Genomic DNA, 25,009 nt, shown 5'->3' with positions numbered 1-25,009 from the left:
CATCCCACTGTTGTTTTGGCATCCATATGACAGGGGTCCACATTTTGCTGGACTGTCCCAAACTAGCCACTCTGTGGCAGACTCATAGCTTCCGTGACTCACTGCCCTGGTGTCAGGAGACCATTACCCAGAATCTGACTTAGTTTTATGTTTTTTTCATAAAGCAGGGTTTTACCACTCTCTTTAAGGAAGGGTCATTTAACTTCACTGTCCTGTTTGGAGGTTGGCAGAAAATTCTGTCTTCCTTGCCCAGACTGAGCTGCAGCTATCTTGGCTTGGCGATCCGGAGCAGTCCTGGCCCTACCCGCTCTTTCTCTGTTACTGTCATTTCCCCCCATCCTCATGTGATCTGTAAGACTTGTTCATCTTTTGTCTGTCTGTGCTTTTCTAGCTGTAGTAGGTAAGGAATTTGGTCACACTGTAAACAATAGTGAGAGCATCTTTTTCTATATGAGAATACCTGCACTGAGTTTGAAGAGCAGCTTTTAGGCAAAAGCAATGGGTCTGTCTTGTTAACCAATTTGTGTGAAATCACAGCGCTGATTCCTTAGGAACAAGCATCAACTCGCAAAACTACTGGTTTTGCAGGGTCAAAATGCACTAAACATCTGTCACTAAGCAAGGCATTTTTGAGTTTCCAAAATCTGTCTTGACAGGTCTTAGCCCAAAAAAAGATACATTTTTGCGATGCAAACAATGCAACGAAGCCACGATTTGTGTGACACTTGGTATGAACTGAATGTAGTGTGTCATCTTGTCTAGTACTGACTGAAGTTCAGACACATTGCGAGGAACAGACAGGTCACAGATTGCAACAAATGAGGCTGGAGGGGGTGCACACCCTAAGTATTGTAGTTCAGTGTGAAAAAAGTCGCACCTTCAAACAATGGAATATCCAGGATGGAATGTAACAATGCGAGAGAAGGAAAGTTGCTACTCACCATAGACTGGAGATGCTGAGTCGCGATAGGCACAATAAAAATATTCACATAATCGTAGCTTTCGGCCATTAAGGCCTTTGTCAGCAGCACACACACACACACACACACACACACACACACACACACACACACACACACACGAAAGTGCAACTTGCGCACATGTCTGCAGTCTCAAAGAGCTGAAACCACGCTGCGAGTAGTAGCACCAGTGCACGGTGGGAGTACCGACTGGGTGGGTGTAAGGAGGCGGCTGGGGCGGGGAGGGGGAGGGATAGTATGGTGGGAGTGGCGGACAGTGAAGAGTTGCAGTTTAGACGGCGGGCTTACTTCACTGTACTACCCACCATCCTTCCCACCCCTCCTACTGTGGTATTCCGCTGTCCACCAAACCTACACAATATACTTGTCCATCCTTACACAACCCCTGCTCCCAATCCCTTACCTCATGGCTCATACTCCTGTAATAGACCTAGATGAAGATCTGTCCCCTACATCCTCCTACCACCACCTACTCCAGTCCGCTCACTAATGTCACCTATCCCATCAAAGGCAGGGCTACCTGTGAAACAAGTCATGTGATGTACAAGCTAAGCTGCAACCACTGTGGTGCATTCTACATGGGCATGCCAACCAACAAGCTGTCTGTCCGCATGAATGGTCTAAGTTTATGGTATTGTCAGTATATTTGGTATGAACTTCAATTATTAAACAGTGTTTTGATACAATATGTTCAGGACTTGCTGGTTTATTTGTCACAATTTTCATTTAATAAAATATTACTAACACTGCTTTGCTTCTGTTTCTGTTATCAGACTTAATGTTAATTAAGAAATAATGTCTGTGTGGTGATACTAAAAAGACATGACTCCATCCTTACACCAGAGTCTTTTGTTGCTTTGCTAATTCTCATTTGCTCCAACCTTTTTATGCCACCTAACAGTTGAAGGAGCCCATGGTCCTGAAAACCAGCAAGATTTTTTTTTTTTTTTTTTTTTACACTGCTTGTGTTACTGCTGTTTAGTAAACAGGTACTTTGTTATTATCTATTTAATTACCAACAGTTTTTATTAAAGTATGCACATTCATGTGCCAGAACATAATTTCATAGTACAAGATATCCAAAATTGTAGCTGTACAGCAGTCAGTAGCTTCTTACACTTAGAAGTTTGTGAACTGTTTTAATTACTGCAGTTTTTTTAAAGTCATTATAATTTCTAAGATGATGCATTAATCTCATGTTCTGGGTTTCATATTGATATGCTTACAGCTCTGTCTAAAAAAACACTTAACGGTCAGTTCCAAACCGTACTGCGTATGGGCAGGTGCTATCACAGTCGATGTAGAAACTGCAGAAAGGTACCTCTTACTAAAGTGACCAAATATTTGGTGTCATGTTGTATGCTATGGGTCCATGTCATGTCTTGAAATTGTCTAATACTTTCATTTTGATCTAAACTATAACCATGGATGTTGTATTGTAATAAGTATTGATGGCTCAAAATACCACATGTATGTAAAAAAGTGGCACTGCTAGTGACTGAAGGGATTGACTTTCTCCAGAAAAAATTGAGGAACCATACATTCCCATCTATCCCTTAAGTTTGTGCCAATACAATGTTTCATGTTTCACTCTAGAAAAGTAAGATAATTAACAAAAGGGAAAACAAAATCTGAAATAAGATGCAGGGAAGTTCCCTAATTTTGAGAAGCAATGAATTATGCAATGATTCTATCTTGAGGAGGATTTCAGTTTCTAATGTGATGAGAGCCTCAAGAAACTGGTCATGAGGATGAAAACTGATTCTGTTTCCTAGTCTCAACCCCTCTTGTAAATTAAAAGTATTAGATTGCTGGCTAGCTCTTCTGACAATGATGATAGTACATATTTTTAGGTGTCAGTGCTTGTAGTTATGTGATAAGAGAAATACATGAAATTTAAAGAATTCAGATTTTCCTACTTATTTGGTTGGTGCCTCATTCTGCTTTTGGTTTCTTCAGCTGTTTTCAAAAGTTGGGCAGTGGGTTGTTCAATTATTAAACTGGACACAAGATGTTTTTCATTTTTTTATTTCCAAAACACATGTCATCCCTTCATTACTGCTGTATATCAACCACAGTTTATAAAAACACAGTTTGTTGTGCAGCATAGCCAAGCATCAAAGCATAAGAAGCTACTAGCTTCCACCACTCATGTCCCCCTCTAACCAACTGACAATGCATTTCCCTTTCCTTTGCACACAAAAATGGACACTTTACAGTATGCTGGTAATGCCACATTTACTAGTCATTTTAACTGTTTTGTTTTAATAACTTTAGTTCTTGTAATTATGTTTTGTTTTGTTAGTTGTATTTAGTTTTTATAATAAAGGAGATAAGTGAAGACATAATAAGAACTGCCATTTACATGACATTAATTAAGTTAGTCAAATTCAATTGATCAATCTTTGAATTGTAGTTTAATAGAGGTCATTTAGAAGTATAAATGCAGTTGTGCAAATATGTCTTGGGTTTTGCATGCACTAATAAACATTTAAATGTAGTTATACCTATTCTGTATAAATACAAAAATTGTAGAGAAATTATTGTACAGATACATAGCATTTTTCTGTTATGTTTTAAAATTGGGATAATTATGGCATTGATTATTTTTCCTTGCACTGACAGTCGTTAGTGTTGCTTTGGCTATCTGATTTGGTCTACATTTGGAAATGTAGTTGCAATGTGAAGAAAATGGTTTGTGGTCACAAAAGTGATTTGTAAGCAATTTTCTTTGTAGCTTGATTGCACTTCCATAGTGTTCTACCAATCAGCTGAAGTCTATCACCTGGTTTACTCTTGACTGAGCATATATGATCATCCCATTTCGTGTACCAAACTGTGTTTCATCCAGGTATTGGTATGCGTTGGTTGATTCCAGCTCTTACTCATTCATGTCATAGTCCGAGGATGTGACATTGTTTTTCATATGTGAAGTGCACAATTTTACATTTCTGCATTTCCAAAGTTTCCAATATTTGCCCCACTTTGAAAACTTATCAAGTTTTGAATGAATATTTATGTTGCTTCTTTCAAACAATATTTCATTACAGATAACTGCATCATCTACAAAAATTCTGAGGTAACTATTAGTATTGTCTCCAAGGTCATTAGTATAAAACATGAACAGCAAGGGTCCCAGAAAATTTCCCTGGGGGGTACCTGAAGTTACTTTTACATTTGACAAGGACTGCATCTGAAAACACATGCTGTATTCTCCCAACCAAAACATCCTCAATCCAGTCACAAATTTCACTTTATATACCATGTGATTGAACTTTCAGCAAGAAGCATAGGTGTGGTACTGATTCAAATGCTTTTCAGAAATAAAAAAATACAGCTATCTCACTGCCTTGAACCAAAACATTTACTATTTCATCTGAGAAAAGTGCCAGTTGGGTGTCACACAATCACTGTTTTTGGAGACATTGCTGGTTAGTATTGAGTAGGTCATTCTATTCAAGATACCTCATAATCTTTGAACACAAAATTTGTGCCAAGATTTTACAACAAATCGATGTCCAGGATATTGGAAGGTAGTTTTGTGGCTCACTTCTACTACCCTTCTTATAGCCAGGTGTGACCTCTGCCTATTTCCAAGAACTGGGCATCGGTTTCTCTTCGCAGGATCTATAATAGATTGCAGGTTTAAGAGGACTATCTAAGCCACAAGTTCAGTACAGAATGTGGCAGGGATTCCATCAAGCCCTGCAGCTTTGTTTAGTTTCAACAATTTTAGCTGTTGTTCAATACCACTTATACTTAATACTTGTTCCATTCATCTTTTTGTATGCACGACGATTACACTGGGGCAATTCTCATGAGTTTTTCCTTTTTAAATTCATATTTGAAAAGTGTTAAGCATTTCAGCTTTTGCTTCCTACCCTCGATTTCAGTTCCTGTTTGAATCTCTAGGGACTGGACACTAACTTTGGTGCTACTAAAAACCTTTTCATACAACCCGAATTCCTTTGGGTTTTATGAGATATCATTTGACAATATTCTGTTATGATAGTCATTGGAATCATCATGCATTGGGCTCTTAAATGCATTTCATCAGGCAGCTCTCTGCCTATAGCCCTATGCTTTGTTTTACACTTATTTTGCATTAATCTCTGTTTCTGTAGAAGTTTCTTTAGAGTGATTATATACGATGGAATTCCCTCTCATTATGAACTTTTGTAGAGGGTACATATCTATTCAGCATGTCATCAGCTATTCTGTTAAACTTGGGCAATAGTTTGTCTACACATTCCTGTCCTGTGCTGAGAGATTAAAGTTCCTCATTGAGATAGGACGTTACAGATTTCTTATCCAGTTTCTTAATGATGAGTTAGTAATAGAAAAATCAATGTGCTAAATTTCTCTTAAAATAGTCAACATATGAAAGCTGCGATCCTGTTATCTGGGAAGTATTTACAAATATTGTTCAATAATATTATGTATATATTATATATGTGGAATGGGAGAATTAATTTAGAAATGATGACAATCACACAGGCACATAAGCACTCATTATTCACACATCGAAATTTCGAGTGAAATGGGAGGAAATGGGTGTGATGAATAAAAGCCATTCTGCTCTATGAAGGGTGGGGGATGTGGCATTCACCAAAGAAGCAAAACCTTTATAAGTAAACCTGCTCTATTTTCTGTTTCTAGTAATCATCATCTTTATTTTTTCTTATTTAAAAAGAAGCCACTTGCAATGTAACCATTTAAAAAAAGGACCCAACAAATGTTTTAAGTGTTTGAATTATGCCAACACTTTTTTAAAAAATCAGCTGTGGCTAATTGTAGAAAACTATACCCTCTCTCACATCCTTGCCTTATATTATGAGAGTGACTTCAGTACTAAGATATTTTAACTGTAACGCTTATTTTACAGCTACTCCTGCTGTCAGTTGATTGCAGAAAGCTTTTATGGATGTCAAAGACCTCTTACACAAGCAGTCTCTGGTAGAACTGGACACCAACACATTTGGCCAGAGTCAAGGTGGTGATGCAGCTGTTGCAGTGCCTCCTGGACCAGGAATCTGCCGAACACTACGGTCTGTGTGACCCTGCCAGCACTGGCGAAAAAGTGCAACAGCTGGAGGTGAGTCCTGAGTGTGGGTTTCTAGTAGGAAGTAACTGGCATGTTAAAGATTGGTGACAGGTGGCTCTGCCTTTTTTTTAGGTTTGAATACAACAGAAAAAATATCCTGCAAGACAAATTTTGTTTTTATATTTCTATATTTACACCTTGTGACAATGTACTGTGTGTGACAAATTGTTTCCAAATAAATGAAATGAAATGAGATTGGATTCAGCTGTCATTACATGTTAACACTTCCACATAACTTGCGTTAAAAGATTTGTGTTTTTCTTACATGTCATAACGGGGATATTGGGTTTGCCATGTATCTAAAATGTTATGACTATTATGTAGGAAGAAACCAGATTATTGATAAAATAATTTTTACAATAATGTTTTTCATATAGTAATATTTGTAAGAGGAACAGTTTGGTTTATATTTATTTACATATTTGACAAATTTCTCATCCATGGCTTTGCATGACTGTGTTGAATGTTTTCATTAGTAATGAACTGTCTTGAGCAAAACTACTGTATTATCCCACTTCAGAACACTACCTTTTGGGGCCACACCACCATTCTCAAGACAACTGTAATTTTCTTTGGTCATTGAATCTGCTTCAATCTATCATCTAACATAAGTGAATAATACAGTGGTTAGTTTAAGGCAAAAAAAATCTTGAATGGAATTATTTGTATTCATCTTCAATTTGGCCACAATATTTTTAGCTTGTGCATCCATAAAAATGATCCGTATTTGCACTTGCACTTGCACTTGAAATAGTGAAATACACCATTCATCCAAAAAGTACAGAGCTTTATTTTATTGCCAGTGAATCAGTACCAACAGTGGTGTATTATGCTGGCAGCTTGAACTAACAACACTGAACAATAGATGTGCATCTGACCAGTAACTTGTGAGTAGAGAGTGTTAAACAGTGGATGGGTGGTCACATCATGCCAGCGTTGTTCTCATCACAAATCATATTTGACCAACATCCCTAAATCATGTGTGTAATATGTTCACCAGAATCTTTTGAAGAAGAGAAAGGTTTGTGCAAAAATTGTCCCACAAACCTTGTCTCCCAAACAAAAACAATGATGCTTGGACGCTTTTGCGAGTTGATTGAAATGCAAAATGAGGACATTTCTTTTCTCAAAAACATTATGACAAGTGATGAGACATAGTTGTTGTTAGTGGAAAACACTAATTTAGTGCTCAAACAGTTCACACACTAGGAAGACAAAGTACAGTAAAATTAGCAATGCACAAGTGGCCAGTGGAGACTGATGCTCCGGCCGGTGTATTCACTAGTTCCTACAGGGGGCACAGCCGCCAGGCTGCATATGCAACTGGTGTCATATTAGCAGGCCAGGTGGTCTCTAATGGCTGAATCAAACACAAATTTCACATGCAAACTACGAAACAATGCACACACAAAATTGGTAGTTACAGCTCACCTCTTCCTTTCAATGAAGTGAGCACTGTTCTTATGTCAGTTTCTTTTGTGGTCACCGTAAAGTTTGTGAGATATGAACTGGAGGACATTGTCTGTAACTAACATATGGAAGACCTTCTGTTGCAAAAATATTTGATAAAGCTGAAGTTACTGCGGTGGAGAAGTAGCTGGACAATGCACCACATATGGAAGCACAGAAAGTTAGAAAAGGACCTGCAAAATGTTCACAAATTTGTTCCCATGGCTGCTATGGATCTGTGCAGGAAGTGCGCAGAGCCTCCTGATGGGTGTCACACTGTTGTTGGGCCATTACAATCTTCACCATTTGCCCATCAATGTCTGGCAAGGAAATATGTCTACATGCTAATGCTTTTGTACATGACACACCCTAGTGGTACCCATGCAATAAACACACAACGTCACAGCGAAGGATGGAGGGCTCTACAACCTTGGAGTAGTGTTCTCTGTGGCTAACATCAACACTCGATCCCAAACAGAAAGATAAATTTGTAATGCAAAATAATTTCTCAAAGTATCGGAAGCATGGCCCAGAGGCTTGTTTGGCCACCATGTTGCACAAAAGAAACAACTTTGCTTAACACTGGATTGATAGCTACCACAGTACTTTGTGGTCTGTAATCAGGTGAAACTAAGAACCGTATAGAAAAATATGAAATAATTTAGGGCATACACAATTTCTGAAGCCTCTTTCTCTGTCTGAGAATAAAACTGTCATGCTTATTGTGCTGAATTTAAAGAGATAGAGGCATATGCAAAGGGCGTTTTATCTGTTTGCATACTTCTGAGTGAGAATGGTGCCAATTAAAAACTGAGATGTGTCCATCACAAACAAAATTGGCTGGTTCTGCAGGAAAGTGACCAAACAAGTAGCCAACTGCAGCTTAAATTTTAATGTGTGGTCACAAGCTGGGCACTAATGGAAAGAACATCTTTATGTAATAATGCATGGAATGGTTGTGCCACAGTAGCAGCATCTTGTACTGATTTCGGGTAGTGCCCAATTTTGAATAAAAATTCCTGTAATTCCGTAAGAGATGTGGGGTGTGGCAGTGTGGCAATAGCATCAATATGCTGGTGCCATGGGTGAATTCCAGCTCATGACATTTAAAAATCCAAATAAATAATGGATGGTTGGAAAAACCTGTGTCTTGTCCAAATTGCACTTTTATCTTCCAGACTGTGAAACAGAAAATAAAGCATGAAATTCCTGCAAATGTTCCTCTGAAGAGGCACCAGATACTACTATGCTGTCTAAATATTTGAGACAGTTTGGAACTGATGCAATAAGTGGCTGTAAAATGCATTGGAAACTAGCTGGTGAGGTTGCTACGCCAAAAGGCACAGACTGGTATAGATAAGGGCTAAATGGATTATAGGTAACTAGAAGGTGTTCAGGTTACTTGTCATGTAGCAGCTGATAGATGTATCTCTGTCTTTGAAAAATAAGACCCTCAATAATTTTGCTAACAGCTTGCCCAGGGTACAGCAGAGGGTAGGTGTCAATGACTGACTGTGCATTAATAGATTTTTTAGAGTCATTGCAGAGGTGTAATTTACCAGCATGTTTTTCTACCATTGCTAGTGGTGCTTATCATTCACACGAACGAGGAGGACAAATACCATTGAGGGATTGAAGATGATCTAATTCTGCTTTTTCTTAACTCCATATAGTTACCAGTACCAGGTGGACCCAGAAAAAATGGGGATGGGCAAATTGTATTAACGTAATATGAGCTTGAAATTCTGTTCCAAAATCCAGCTCTGGAGAAAACAGATCAGAAAATTTGGCACAGAGCATCTAACTATTGGAATGAAATTTGATCTGGAACTAAATGCAGTACATCATTGGTGGAGAAGCAATACAGTTTGAAAGTGTCAAAACAAACAGATTTTCAGCGTAAGAATTGTCCACAAATAGGGATGTCAATGAACAAACCACAGCCTTGTAAGTCACAGGTGCAGAAAATAGTCCATGACTGGGAATGTATTGTTTGTTATAGCTCACTAGCCTCTGTGGAAGTGGGGTCAGAGAGGGAGGCCCCCCCTCCCCCCCTTTCCTTTCCAGGAGCCCATAGTCCTTTCGTGAGCTCATGCGTGGCACATGTGAGGCTCCGAGGTATTGCAGCCCATTCTTCATTCTTCCTTCCTGGGCTGCATTTCCTTCACTTAGCCTCTCCCCCACATCCTGGCTTTTTCCCCCACTGCCTTCACCTGGCTATCCACCACATTCTCTGTGCTGCTTGAGATTTTGTACCTCTCGCTTGTTACCTTTCATCCTTTTGGTCCCCCCTTAGGATTTGGCCTCCACTTCTAAATTTTCTATCTTTAATGTGTGCCATTTGGGGAAGAACTCCCTCCCTACCATCTATGGCATGGATTCCCCCTCCCCCCTCTTCCTTCCCTGCCATAACCCCCTCAATCATGTAAGATAACAAGCATGTTCAGGTTGTCCAAATGGTGGGGCTGTTATGTACCCATCTGGCTGAGCCTCTCCTGACAACACAGGAAACACACTATTTATATGTGAGCTGTTCCCTCCATGTGTGTACCAAGGAGTGGTTGCTTGTCGTCCTGGAGCAGTGGAAGTCTCAGCAATGACCGCTGTGCTACAGAGCTGTTGCTGTGGCAGGCTAATGCCCATGGGCAAAACCCCTGATAGGAGTGGGTGGTATTGAGGAAGATGGTTGGCATATGGATATTCTCTTTGAGTGGTAGTCTATCATTGAATGCTGGTTCGTATCACCCTGCAGCCTTCCCTTCCCTGGCTACACCCCGGGAAGAGGGCCAGGCTTGCCATCTTGGAATGAAACCCTGTCCCCTCTAATTGTACTAGAAGGGATAGGGACGCATTCACCTCCACAAAGCCATTGTTTTTGTGGAGGATATCGAGGGTAACATAGAGGTGGATTCTGTCAGTAAGATGCAGTTGGGCATGCTGTTCATCAAAACTTCTCCTGCTGCCCAGTCTACAGCCCTCCACGATTGTGATAACCCTGGTGACATCCAGGTGTCTATTACCCTTCACCAGTCTCTGAATATGGTCCAGGGAGTGATGTTTCATAGACCTCATCCTACAAAATGATGATGAACTTCAGTCTAATCTGGAGTGACCACACATTTATTTTGTTCAACATTCCCAGGAGGGTCATAAATACAACCACTACAATTGTAGCCCCTTTATTCTGACTTTTGAGGGGGTATGCCACCATAGATGGTCAAGATTGTGTGTTACCAATGTGACATGAAGCCGTGCATTCCTCCACCAGTAAGGTGCTTGTGGCACTTAAGTTTTGGTCCGAAGTGTTCCTGGTGTATGGCGGACCCTGTGTGTGAAGACTGTGGCCACACACGCCATGTGGGAAGCCCCTGTATTCCACTACCTAAGTGGGCAAACTGTCATGACTGTCACTCCCCACTCTCACCAGATCGCTCAGTTTATAAAAAAGAAAAGGAGATAGAGTTAAAGTCCATTGGATTGTCTATCTTACATTGATTTTCACCAAAAATATTACCTAACCCAACCCACTGTCATTTTTCTTCTTTCATCTGTTGCGTCCTTTCCCCCTTCCAACAGTATCTTTACTCTATACCCATCCACTTCTCAGTTCCTCTTCCCTTGCAGTTGCCACACCCACTCTTCCGGGTGTTGTTCAACCTTCCTGGCCATATCCTATGGGGTGCTGCATATACTGATCCATTGGTCCTTGCAAAACACCTCGGAACACACTTTGCGACAGCTTCAGCGTCCTCTTCCTATCTTTTTACCTTCCTCTGCCAGAAACACTGAGTTGAAGAAACCCCCTTCTGTTCATCCCCCACTGAGCAGAATCCTATAATAAACCTTTCACTGAATGGCAATTCCAGCAAGCTTTTACCTCTTCACGACATGGCACCATGCCCAGATTCTAACCACAACCAGATTATCTAACACTTGGGTATTACCCATAGGCATCATCTACTCAGGGTCTTCAACTGCATTTGGCTTGTGGGTGCCATCCCTTCACAATCTGCCATCCACCTGGCCTCTGCATGGGCTCTCCCCCACAGTTTCCAATTTTCTCCCTACAAAATGCTCATCACGAATTTTTGCTGCTTACCCTCAGCACCAATTGATCCAAGACTTCATTTAGGCAACCAAAGCCTCAATGCTATAGCACAGTCCTGTTTCTTTGGTCTTACTTTTGATAAAAAGCTGGCATGGATGCCCCATATTCTCCACCTGAAGACACCCTGCATGTGGAAGCTTAATGCTCTCTGCCCCTGGCCACACCTCTTGGGATGCAGATCAAGCTTCTCTCCTCCATCTTTACTATGCTCAGGATTTGTCCACACTAGATTATGGCTGTCAGGTTTATGACTCAGTGGCTCCTTCCTCTCTGAAACTACTTGACCCTCTTAATTGTTATGGGGTTCATCTGGCTTTATGTGTGTTTTGCGCTAGTCCTGTCGACAATCACCCTGCAGAAGCAGGGATTCCCTCTCTATATGTATGACAGAGCCAACTCCTGGTTTCTTATGCAACAGCCATTTGGTGATACCCTGACGATCCCTTGTACCCCATCTTCTTTGCAAATGAGGTATGTCTCCCTCCTGCTACCCACCACTGGGTGGGATTGCTGGTTGGAGTGCATCTCACTTCCCTCTGTCCGGATTTTCATCTCTACTCACTTGAAATGGCCTTGTGTATTTCCTCCTCCCACTTTCCGCCCAGCCCCATTTGATGGACCCTCGAATGGTTCAAATGGATCTGAGCAATATGAGACTTAACATCTGAGGTCATCAGTCCACTACAACTTAGAAATACTTAAACATAATTAACCTAAGGACATCACACACATCCATGCCTGAGGCAGGATTCGAACCTGTGACTGTAGCGGTCACGCGGTTCCAGACTGAAGTGCCTAGAACTGCTTGGCCACACCGGCTGGCGATGGAGCCTTGACCACAGATGCAGACTGACCTATTCGACGGTCCTAGGATCTCTGTCTGCCCTATGATATTCTGGCGTCTTGTACAATCTGTCCCTGAAGAGTTCCCGGATGCTATCATCTTCAACAATGATAGTTCTAAAATGGTAAATTTGTTGTGGGTGGGGCGGGGGGGGGGGGGGTGTGTGTATGCTTTTGTCTCCTATTGCACAGATCACCATTTACTGCTGGTATTACGTAGTGTGTTCACATCAGAGTTGCTTGCCATTTTCAGGGCCCTCAATTTTGTTTTTCAGGCCTCCCTCCATAGTGTTTTAATATATCTTGCTCAATATGCAGCTTGCAACCCATTAACTGATGCTGCTCTCGTCACCCTTTGGTCTCTGCCATCTATGACCACCTCTGTGCCCTTTCCTGTGCTCCTGCACTGTTGTCTTTCGCTGGGCTCCAAATCGTGTGGGCATCCCCAGGAATGAACAGGCTAACCATTTGGCTGGTGACACAGATACTCAGCACCATTCGCTTTCATGATATTAGGTGCAGCTATGCTAATCTAATCTAGGTAAACATCAAACATCTTTTCCCAAAAGTGAAATGACAACTGGTGCTCGATGCTCTCCGTAATAAACTACACACAAACAAGGAAATTACTGCAGTTTCGTACTCTTCCTTCAACTCGTCTTGGAAGGAGTCCACTGTCTTATGATACCTGCACATTGGTCATACTGGGCTCATCCATTGTTTTCTATTGCATAATCAGCCACCCCACAATGTGCTCATGGAGCCAGAATGACAGTATCCCATATATTGGTGGAATGTCCCCTCTGTCTTATGCAAGTAACTTTTGAATTATGGAATTGATGACCTTGCCGTTTAGTTCCATAACTTGCCTCGGTCAATTCTCAGACCTACTTGGATTTGGATTCTCCCTCTCTGTTTGACTGATTGATTAATAATGCTTCTGCACCCATGTCGACATGAATTCCCAGTGGTTTGTTAATGCATTCTCATAAGTCATTGGCTAGTTGCAAATGTTGCGTTCTACCATCTGGCACCTAGAGTACTGTTCTTGCTACATCTCGCTCCATGAAGGACATAGCCATGCAGACATGCCACCTCAATTTCAGCTATGAGGTTGTGAAATTGACCAGTGTTATGGTAGCAATGCCGTCCTTCCATCCAGCTGCGCAGCAAACCATCAAACTCGTGTGTCACAAAGCGAAATTACCAGCTATACAACCGGCAAGTTGGAAAGGGCAGAACGAATACTCCTGTGCAGACTTCCTATGTCCCTCCAGCCAACCAACACCTGAGTCTATCTTTGCTAACTGCAAAGGCATGAAGAAGTCCAACAAAGGCAAATAGTCTGCTTCTCTGCTGACTTGAATAGCCTCCTCAGCGGTGTCACCAGGTGATACCTTTGCCTGACCAGCCTCTGTGTTGCTGGTGTGCAATACCAACCATTTTTCTACATTGGAATTGGCAGGCCGACAGCATAAGAAAGCCAATACTTATGTGGAGCAGTATCCTCCTGCCTCTGTGCCCCGTAGCAGCCAGTCTTCGTCAGCTGGCCCTCGAGAGCCGCTGAAGTGACACCTCTTCATTTTTTCCTCATCCTGACTCTTCTCTGATCGAACATTCACGACCTTTCATCCAACAAAGAGGATTTACAGTTTCTTATAGAACTGCAGCGTCCACATGAGCTCTTCTTCAGGAAACGAAATTGCATTCACATGAGTGCTTTGAGTTTTTGCATTTCTTCTGTGTCTGTTTTGACCCCCCACCTCCAAAATCAGCATTTCATCTCATGGAGGAGTGATGCTGCTCATATGGGATGACGTTCATAGTTAACCCATCTCCCTGACTACCCGCCTTAGAGCTGTTGCAGTTTGCCTCTTCCATTTTCACTTGATCTCTTCCCTTTGTACCATTTATATCCTGCCATCATTCAGTGTCACCCGGGCTGACCTCCTGCAGCTTACTGGACATTTCTTCTGCTTGGTGACTTTAATGTACAATATCTCCTTTGGGGTTCTCCCAGAACTCGTCGGAGAGGTGCCCTCTTTGGTGACCTTAATTAACTTAATTTCTTCTGCCTTAACACAGGAGCACTGAGGTTCCTTTCTGACTCCTCAAACACCTATTCCCATTTGGACCTATCCTAATGCACTGTCCAGCTTGCCCATCATCTCAAGTGGTCTGTTCTTTCTGGCACGTACTTGAGCGACCATTTCCCTTGTGCTATCCGTTTGGTGACTCCTACCCCACCTGCGCGCACATCCAAATGACAGTTTGCTAAGGCCCCACCTGTGCGCACATCCAAATGACAGTTTGCTAAGGCTGATAGGTGGCTTTTCTCCTCCACGGCGACCTTTGATGGACAAGATTTCAAAAATTGTGATGACCAGATGGAATGTCTTAAAAAGGTCATCGTTACTGCTACTTAACGTTCCAGGCCCTACATGTCCTCCTTACCATGCAGTGTCCCTGTCCCTTGGTGGACTGATGCATGCCATGACACAATTTGCATGCAAAGATGTGCCCTCTATATTTCTTATGGTGATCCTATGATGGCAAACTGCATTTATTACAAACAAATGCTTGCACAATCTTTTGTTCCTCGTAATAGGAAAAATGGTAGCTGGATTTCATTCACTACTTCTTTTAACAGTTCCACCTGCTGCTCTGTCACATGGGCTGACCCCTGATGGCTATTTGGAACCAATATCCATTCCCCAATATCCATTCTGAGAGTAGCATACGATGTCATCTTGGAACCTATTGCTATCTCCAACACCTTGGGCCGCCATCTTTCGGAAATTTTGAGCTCTGCCTCAAATCACACTGCCTGCTCTATTGGAAATGAGTGGAGGAGGCCTGGACAATACCCTTCCCTTCTCCAAATTGTGAGTGCTACAATGCTGCCTTTACTATGAGGGAGATAGATCATGCTCTCCATTCATCCTGATCCTCCACCCCAGGGCAAGACTCTGTTCATATTCAGATGTTGAGGCATCTTTCTTTTGAGGGCAAACACTTTCTGATTAATATGTATGACTCCAGCTATGCAGAGGGAGCATTTCCCTGAAACTGGCATGAAGCCACTGTCATAACCATACCTAAGTCTGGTAAGAACAAACACCTTCCTTATAGCTACTGCCCCTTCTCTCTCATCAGCCCTATTTGCAAAGGGATGGAATGTATGATTCATGCCTGGCTTGTATGATGGCTCGAGTCTCACAATCTATTTACCATTGTACAGTGTGGATTTTGCGTGCGTCATTCTGCAGTTCACCATCTCAACACTTTGTCCACACATGTCATGAATGGCTTTCTGTGGAAATCCCCAACTGTAGCCTTGTTTCTCGATTTGGAGAAGGCCTAAAACACCCACTGGAGGACTGGTATCCTCCGTAAGGTCTACACTTGGTTCCATCCTGAGCATCGTCCTCCTTGCAATTGCCATTAACCTTATAATGGTGTGCCTCCCACCAAGCATCTTCACTTCCCTTTTCATTGAGGATTTCTCCATGTATTGCAGGTCTCCATGGGCCTGTCTCATTGAGTGGTGTCTTCAGTGATTCGATTTGTCTTTAGTCAGGGAGCATCGTTAATGGCTTTCGTTTTTCACTGACAAATCCCTTCGTATGAATTTTTGGTGGCACAGTTGGTTTTTCCCACGATCTTTACGTCTGACACCAGTTCTCTTCCATTCATTGAAACTACAAATGTCCCGGGCCCATGCTCGATAGGACACGCTCTTGTTCCTCTCATGCATCTTACCTGGCAGCCCCCTGTATGCAGTCCTTCAATGTCCTACGTGTCATTGATGGTTCTTGCTGGAGTGCAGATCAAACCACACTCTCCTGCTTGCACCAGTCACTTGTCTGTTCAAAATTAGGCTATGGGTGCTTCGTTTTTGCATCTGCACACCTAGCCCTCTTATGCCATCTCAACACTATCCACCATCGTGACGTGCATTTGGCCACCAGCGCCTATTACACTAGCTCATTTGAGTGTCTCTATGCAGGAGCTGCTTAACTACCATTTTCTTACCACCTTGACTTCGTCCTCAGCAGGTATGCATGCAGTTTGTCTTATATGCATTGCCACCCATCCTGTGCCACCTTCTTCAATGACTCCTTTGATTGCCAGTATGAGGCACGTCCCTCTTCTCTGTTACCTCGTTTTCGGCTTTTGCTCCTAAAGACCCTACTCCATTCTGGCTGTATTCCATTCAGTTTCACAAACTTCACACAGAATTTCACGATAGCACCTTTGCTTGCACTGGTGGTTCTCGGACTGACCGTGGTGTTGGGTGTGCCTCTATCATGGGTGCTGATGTTTCTCGCTATCGGATTCCAGAACACAGGTCAATATTTACAGCAGAGTTCCTCACTCTGTATCAGGCCGTGGAGTACATCCAGCAACACTGGCTTTTCAATTGTGTCCTGTGCTCAGACTTGCACAGCACACAGTGGCTTCAAAGGTGCTGAGAATCACCCATCCCTCGATGCAGCAGGTACAGGAAAACTGTCACTTGCTCACTCTTGATGGAGGGACTGTGATGTTTGTGGTTTCCTGGCCATGTCCGTCTGTCTGGAAATGAGGCTGCTGACACTGCTGCCAAGGCTGCAGTCCTTGTACCTCAGCCCACTTACATTCCATCCGATGAGCTATGTGTTTCAGCCTGTCAGGAGGTGGTGCCAATTTGGCATCGCCACAGGCGCTCCCTCCATGGGAATAAGCTCCAGATTATTAATCCCATTGTTCCCAAGTTGTTAAAACTTCAACTTTGTGATGGAATGCCAATTTTTTAGATTCCCACTTGGATTTTTACTAATTGCAGCAATACGGCGAAGGCTATTTAATTTTTAGTTCTTTACCTCCATTTCTCTACGGTGTATTTTATAATTCTTTCTCCGTGTCCCTGTTTTTAGCTGTCTTCTCTTACATTGATTGGGACTGATGTGTATTCATTTATTAACTCCTCTCTGTCTTCATGTTCTATAGTTTTGAGATGGGCACATATGTCCCTAGATGCTTTTGCATGCTAAAACGAAACAAACAGTGCACACATTTGAATTTGTTAGATTTTACATTGGGTTGCAGTGTGCAGGTCAAGCAAGTCTCCCAGTGTAGAGGAGTAATACAGGAGAAGAACGTTCTGTAACAAGTGTTTATTTTCACTGTATTAGTTAGCTTTCCTATCTGAGAAGGAATTGTGGGGTACACACACACACACACACACACACACACACACACACACACACACACAGACACACACAGGGTGTCCACAACTCTTTTGTGGACACGTGCGTAGCGAGCACGGGACCCCGAGCTAATGTGGCCCTCCTTCCTTTCCGGGCTGCATACCTTCTCTTTCCGTATCCTTCCCCGTCCCCCATCTTCGCCCCCCCCCCCCCGACCTCTGGCTCTTTCCTTGCCTTTCTCCCCCTCTGGGAGTATGGTTTTTGCCTACGTCTGGAGACAGACGCTCGAAACTGTTACAAATTCCTTGCTTTCAACACTTGCAAGTCTTCGTCCTTCCTCTGTCCTTCTCTTTTCCTTCCCTCTTCTCTTTGCCCTTTTCTTCGCTGTGGTGTTTGAGACCCCTCTTCTTTCGATTCCCTTTCTCTTTTTTCCTCCCTATGCATGTCTGAAGGCCGACCCACGCACTTCCATGCGTAGCCGGTGACGGGGTAACGCGTAATTCCCCGCCCCGGGTAGACAGGTAGGACACGTACGTACCCCTGGTAACGGCCAGGCCCAGGGAGGGGTGATTACCTGAGCTGATACCTTCCAAAAGTGCCGATTGGTCCCTCCGTCCATTTGTCGGGAGGTGTGACCTTAGGTGTGAACAATCACCTAAGGCGGGATTGCCCTCAGTGAGGGCCCCCACAAGGGAGGAGCACGCCATCGGAGACGCCGGTAATCATGGGGATTCTTCCGCAATGGTTTCCTAACCTTCCACTATGTCTGCTCACAAATGTAAGTTCACTGAGTCTCAGCCACAGACAGTTCTTCCATCGTTGCCACAGTTCCTTGTTGTTTCTCGGTCTGACGAAGGTCACGACTTCTCCACAGTCAACCCTTTCATTATTCAGAAAGGTGTCGACGCAATTGCAGGTCCTGTAAAGTCTTGTTCCAGATTATGAAATGGCACCCTGTTGTTAGAAACAAACAGTACCCTCCAGGCACAAAAATTGCTGCGTACTTCTCTGCTCCACACCTTCCCTGTCCGGGTGGAACCGCACTGTACCTTAAATTCTTCGCATGGAGTCGTTTATACACGCTCCCTCGATGGATTGTCTGACGAAGAAATTCAGCACTACCTGTCTGACCAGGGCATAACGGCTGTTCATAGAGTTACGAAAAGGGTTGACACGAACATCATTCCAACCCGCACTATCTTCTTGACATTTGACAGAGTTCAACTCCCATCGAAAATCAAAGCAGGCTATGAGATAATTTCCGTTCGCCCTTACGTCCCAAACCCTACGCGTTGCTATCGATGTCAGCGGTTCAATCACACCAGCCAGTCCTGTTCCAATCCGGGCAAATGTGTTACGTGTGGCAAGGATGCCCATGAGGGTGCTTGTCCACCTCCATCCCCTCGCTGCATCAACTGTATGGGTGACCACGCTGTTTCCTCTCGAGATTGCCCCGTTTTTAAGGACGAAAAGCTCATCCAGGAAATAAGAGTGAAGGAAAAGGTGTCGAACTTTGCTGCTCGAAAATTATTCGCCAGTCGACAGCCCACCGTGCCTCAGACAGGCAAATACACCACTGTCCTTGCTTCTCCTCGGCCAACAAAGGAGGCGGCCATGCAGACTTGCGACCTCACCTTTAGTGCCATGGTCGTCAGATCGGCCAGCGCAAAGATCGCCCGTTCAACCTCACCACTTTCGCCTGCCCACTCTATGGCTCACGCTTCGTCGGGTTCTGCTAAATCTCGAGCCCCAAATGTCAGACACCAAGTCTTCGAAAAAAGAGCATACTCGTGAAGAGATTTTACGTACCGCAATTTCACAACCATCGGTTCCTCCTTCATCTAAACATCATACTTCCAAGAAGGCTACAAAGAAACCCAGTTCCTCTCCTTCTCCGCCAAGGCGTGTCCCATCTACAAGGCCACCTGCCGGAAATCGCCCTCGACCGTCTTCTGTGTCGCAGAGGCCCAATGCTGGTGGCTGGTCAACCGGCCGATCGCTGGTGGCAGGAGGTGCTCCTGACCAACCTATGGATCAGGATCTTCTGCCTTCGGCTGAATGCCATTCCATGCTGTCGGTTGCAAGCTCTGAGCGATCGTTGAGTTAACAGAACCCTTGGTCACAATCCTCCATTTTCTGTTCACCCTATGTCCATTATCCACTGGAATCTCCGCGGCATTCGAGCCAATCGGGATGAATTGTCGATCTTCTTACGATCCTACTTGCCGGTCATCTTTTGTCTTCAGGAAACAAAGCTGCATCCCCATGACCGCTTTGTTCTCCCTCATTTTCAGTCTGTCCGATATGACCTCCCCTCAGTTGAAGGCACTCCAGCCCATGGAGGACTCATGATTCTTCTCCATGATACTCTCCATTATCACCCAATCCCCTTAAACAGTTCCTTCCAAGCTGTCGCCGTCCGTCTTTCCCTTTCCGGAGACACGTTCTCTCTTTGTTCTGTATACATTCCATCGTCCACACCAATGGCACGAGCTGATTTCCTTCATCTTCTTGGTCAGCTTCCACCCCACTATTTGCTGGTTGGTGTCTTCAATGCCCACCACCCGCTTTGGGGATCTCCACATCCTTGTCCACGTGGCTCTCTATTGCTAGACGTCTTCCACCAAGCGGAACTAGTTTGCCTCAACACTGGGGTCCCCACATGTTTGTCTACCTCCACGACAAATTTATCTCATTTGGACCTTGCGATCGGTACTGTTCCGCTCACTCGGCACTTCGAATGGTTCGCCCTTGATGATACACACTCGCGTGACCACTTCCCATGTGTCCTTAGACTGCAGCCTCAACTGCCATATATGCACCCACGACGCTGGAAGTTTGCCCAAGCCGATTGGACACTTTTTTCGTCTCTAGCGACATTCGATGACTGTCGCTTTCCCAGCGTCGACGATTAGGACACACACATTACCGATGTAAGTCTTACAGCTGCGGAACGTTCAATACCACGCACCTCCGAACTGCCCCGGCGCCCCCCAGTTCCTTGGTGGAACGAGGCATGCCGTGACGCAATACGTGAGCGGCGACGTGCTCTTCGCATTTTCCGTCACCATCCTACTTTGGCCAACTGTATCCGCTATAAGCAGCTCCGTGCGCGATGCCGTCGCGTCATCCGCGATAGCAAGAAGGCAAGCTGGAAATTATTTATTAGCTCATTTAACACCTTCACTCCCTCCTAGGAAGTTTGGAGTCGGCTTCGACGGTTCTCAGGCGCGCCTAGTTACTCCCCGGTCTCTGGGATCACTGTCGCGCATGATACATTAGTGGACCCCGTCGCAATTTCTAACTCATTGGGTCAGCACTTTGCTGAGATTTCGAGCTCTTCAAATTACCCGCCAGCGTTCTCCCGAAGAAACGTGCAGCGGAAGTGCGACATCTTGCTTTCTCCTCTCAAAATCACGAAAGCTACAATACTGTTTTCTCCATGCAGGGACTCCAACATGCCCTCTCTTCTTCTCACTCCTCCGCCCCAGGACCGGATGGTATCCATGTCCAAATGTTGCTGTATTTATCAACCCATAGTCTGCATTACCTCCTTCGCCTTTATAATCGAATTTGGACCGACAGTACTTTTCCCAGACGATGGCGGGAAGCTATCGTCGTTCCCGTTCCGAAACCTGGAAAGGACAAACATCTCCCCTCTAGCTATCGCCCCATTTCTCTCACGAGTAGTGTCTGTAAGGTTTTGGAGCGTATGGTGAATTACCGGTTAGCTTGGTGGCTGGAATCCCGCAGTCTTTTAACACCTGCCCAGTGCGGATTCCAAAAGCATCGTTCTGCAGTTGACAATCTTGTTGCTCTCTCCACTTATATCATGAACAATTTTCTCCGGAACGCCAAACGGTAGCAATATTTTTTGATCTGGAGAGAGCATACGATACCTGTTGGAGGACAGGCATCCTCCGCACACTGTTCTCTTGGCACTTTCGAGGCCGGCTGCCCCTTTTACTTCGCGAATTTATGGCAGAGCGCACATTTAGGGTGCGGGTGAACACTACTCTCTCCCGCACTTTCTCCCAAGAAATCGGAGTACCCCAGGGCTCCGTGCAGAGTGTTGTACCGTGTGCCATCACTATACATCCAATTATGGACTGTCTCCTTCCTGATGTCTCGGGCTCCATCTTTGTGGACGATTTTGCGATCTACTACAGCTCTCAACCGACCAGCCTTTTTGAACGACATCTTGAAGGATGTCTCGATCACCTCCACTCTTGGAGCATCGAAACCGGCTTCCGTTTCTCTCCCAGTAAGACCATTTGTGTTAATTTTTGGCGACGTAAGGAGTTTCTTCCGCCCTCCTTACATCTAGGTCCTGTCAACCTTCCGTTTTCAGACGTCGCTAAATTCTTGGGTCTTACGTTTGACAGAAAACTGTGCTGGTCCACCCACGTTTGCTATCTTTCGGCTCGCTGTCTGCGATCGCTTAACACCCTCTGTGTCCTGAATGGTACCTCCTGGGGAGCGGACCGAGTGGTCCTTCTCCGCCTCTATCGCGCCTTAGTGCACTCGAAATTGGATTATGGAAGCATAGTCTACTCCTCTGCTCGGCCGTCTATTCTTCGGCGTCTCGACTCTATCCACCACCATGGATTACATTTAGTGTCTGGAGCTTTTTACACTAGCCCTGTGGAAAGCCTTTATGCTGAGACTGCTGAACCTCCGCTGTCCAATCGGCGAGCAGTCCTTCTGAGTCGTTATGCTAGCCATCTGTCTTCCATGCTTGCTAATCCAGCCCATGACCTTTTTTTCGACGCCTCCTTTGATGTAGGGTATGCAGGCCGCTCCTCCTCCCTACTACCCCCAGGAGTCCGCTTCCGTCAGCTGCTCCATTCTCTTTCCTTCCGCTTTCCTAAAACCTTCTTGACAACTTCGGGTACAGCACCGCCTTGGCTCCGTCCCCGGATCTGCATGCTCCGTGACCTTTGTCGATTTCCCAAGGATGGTACCCCTACACTTGTTTATCGTCGGGCATTTGCTGCTCTATGTGCACAAATGACGGACGCCACATTTATTTACACCGACGGCTCGAAAACATCATTAGGTGTAGGGAGTGCCTATATTGTTGGCGACACCCCAAATCACTTTTGGCTTCCCGACCATTGTTCGGTGTATACTGCGGAGCTTTACGCTGTTCTCCAGGCTGTCCACTACATCCGCCGCCATCGGCGGATACAGTACGTTATCTGCTCAGATTCTCTCAGCTCTCTCCTCAGTCTCCAAGCTCTTTAACCTGTGCACCCTATGGTCCACCGGATTCAGGACTGTCTGCGCTTGCTCCACCTGGGAGGCATCTCAGTGGCGTTCCTCTGGCTCTCGGGACACGTTGGTATCTGTGGAAATGAGGCGGCCGATATTGCAGCCAAGGTTGCAGTCTCTCTTCCTCGGCCAGCTATTCCATCGATTCCTTTCTGCGATCTATGGAGCGTTTTATGTCGTCGTATTGTTCATTTATGGCACGCGCATTGGTCAACACTTCCCAGTAATAAATTGCGGGAAGTGAAAGCTCTTCCTTGCACTTGGACTTCTTCCTCCCGAACGCGTCGTCGGGAGGAGGTAATTTTAACTAGACTCCGGATAGGGCACTGTCTTTTTAGCCATCGACATCTTTTAAGCGGCGATCCTCCCCCGCTCTGTCCCCACTGCTCTCAGCTGTGGACGGTAAGACACCTTTTAATTGAGTGCCCCTATTTTAATCCATTACGCTCCCGTCTACAGTTATCGCCTGATATATCGTCGATTTTAGCAGATGACACGCGCTCAGCCGATCGCCTTCTCGAGTTTATTAGTGCCAGTGAAATGACGTCCGTCATTTGAAGCTTTTTTTGGGGACAACCAACCCCTTTCTGTAGTGGATTTTTAAGCCTTCCTTCTGCTTTTAGTTTCTCCAATTTTATGACTTTGTTCTCATTGCTGCTGGTTTTCAATTTCGGTTTTTTACTGTTTCCTAAGTCACGGGCTGGGCGCTAATGACCATAGCAGTTTTGCGCCCTAAAACCAAAACAAAAAAAAAAAAAAAAAAAAAAACAAACACACACACACACATGTACACGTGTGCCGTTTGGTGGCCCAAAGAAATCGCATACCATGTCCAGTGTTCCTAGTGAATTCCTGATCGGTGAAATGTTTCATGTATTGGCGATCACCAACCTGAAACGATGAACTGCACAATGAGAATATCTCGCTATTGCATAGTCCTGATATATGAATGCATGAGCCCCACAGGCTTTCCTCCACATGCATGCAGTATTGTCGTAGCCCTACCCTCAGGAAAATATTACCGATTTTTCAATTACACATCCAGCTATTCCTTAGCCAGTCACATCAACCACTGGAATAAATTACAGGAAATCTTCATGAATCTCAAGATCCAAGGAATAGACACAGAGAGATAGTTTCTCTATTCTAGCAATTTCAGCGGTTTCATCTGCAAGAATATTGCAACATTTGGCATCATTGGTTATTGATGCAACAGCTGATCAGATTTTGGATTGGGGTCCTTAATGTAATTCTTGTCATATTTACCAGTTCCTTTCAAACTTACTTGTAGGTTTTCATCACCTTTCACAAAATATTTTGTAATGTCGAGAAAATTATTCATCTTGTCATCTTGTTTGTCAACTTTGGTAGTCCCAAAGCCTCTGTGTCCCAATCATATCATTTCCTGATATACACAAAGAATCATTGCTTGATGATAAGGTCTGTACATGTTGTATCCCTTTCCATCTGCTCCAAAAGGCCTTGGTCCAGGCAATGTTTCATATTGTTTGTCATGTTCACCATCATGTGAATAACAATCACATTCAATTACAAAGGCTTGTGATAAGCGTTGGTTGTATGTATGTTGAAATATTAGTGTGTATGCGTTCACTCTGAGAACATGGAAGAGACCAGGGCTTGAATATTTTGATGACTACCTTTTCCATAACTAGCAGAAAGCATCATAATCATTTTTGGAACAGTATACCAACCAAAGATATTTCTTCATCCAACTTAGACTATACATTCAACATTGACCACTTTGCAAACTAAGGGGAAATTTATAAGTTGTGTTGGGCACTAAAAGTTTTTGGAAATATTGTAGCATGATGTGCTCATCAACTTTTTCATTATTTGATAGTAAACAATCGCTTGTGTTGTACTTGCAGCCATGTAGAAAGTTGTCAGAGGTTGATGTGTCAGTTAAAGGTGTTGATTTTGTATCAGGACCCAACAAAGGTGATTCTGAATTAGCATTAAAGCTTCTATTGCTTTAAAACAACATTTGTAGCAACTGTGGTGGATCATCCATTATCCAAACCTGAGAGGAAAGAGCTTG

Source organism: Schistocerca nitens, unplaced genomic scaffold (assembly GCF_023898315.1).
Source record: "Schistocerca nitens isolate TAMUIC-IGC-003100 unplaced genomic scaffold, iqSchNite1.1 HiC_scaffold_380, whole genome shotgun sequence".
Taxonomy (NCBI): Eukaryota; Metazoa; Arthropoda; class Insecta; order Orthoptera; family Acrididae; genus Schistocerca; species Schistocerca nitens.
Note: the sequence above shows the minus strand (reverse complement) of the source record.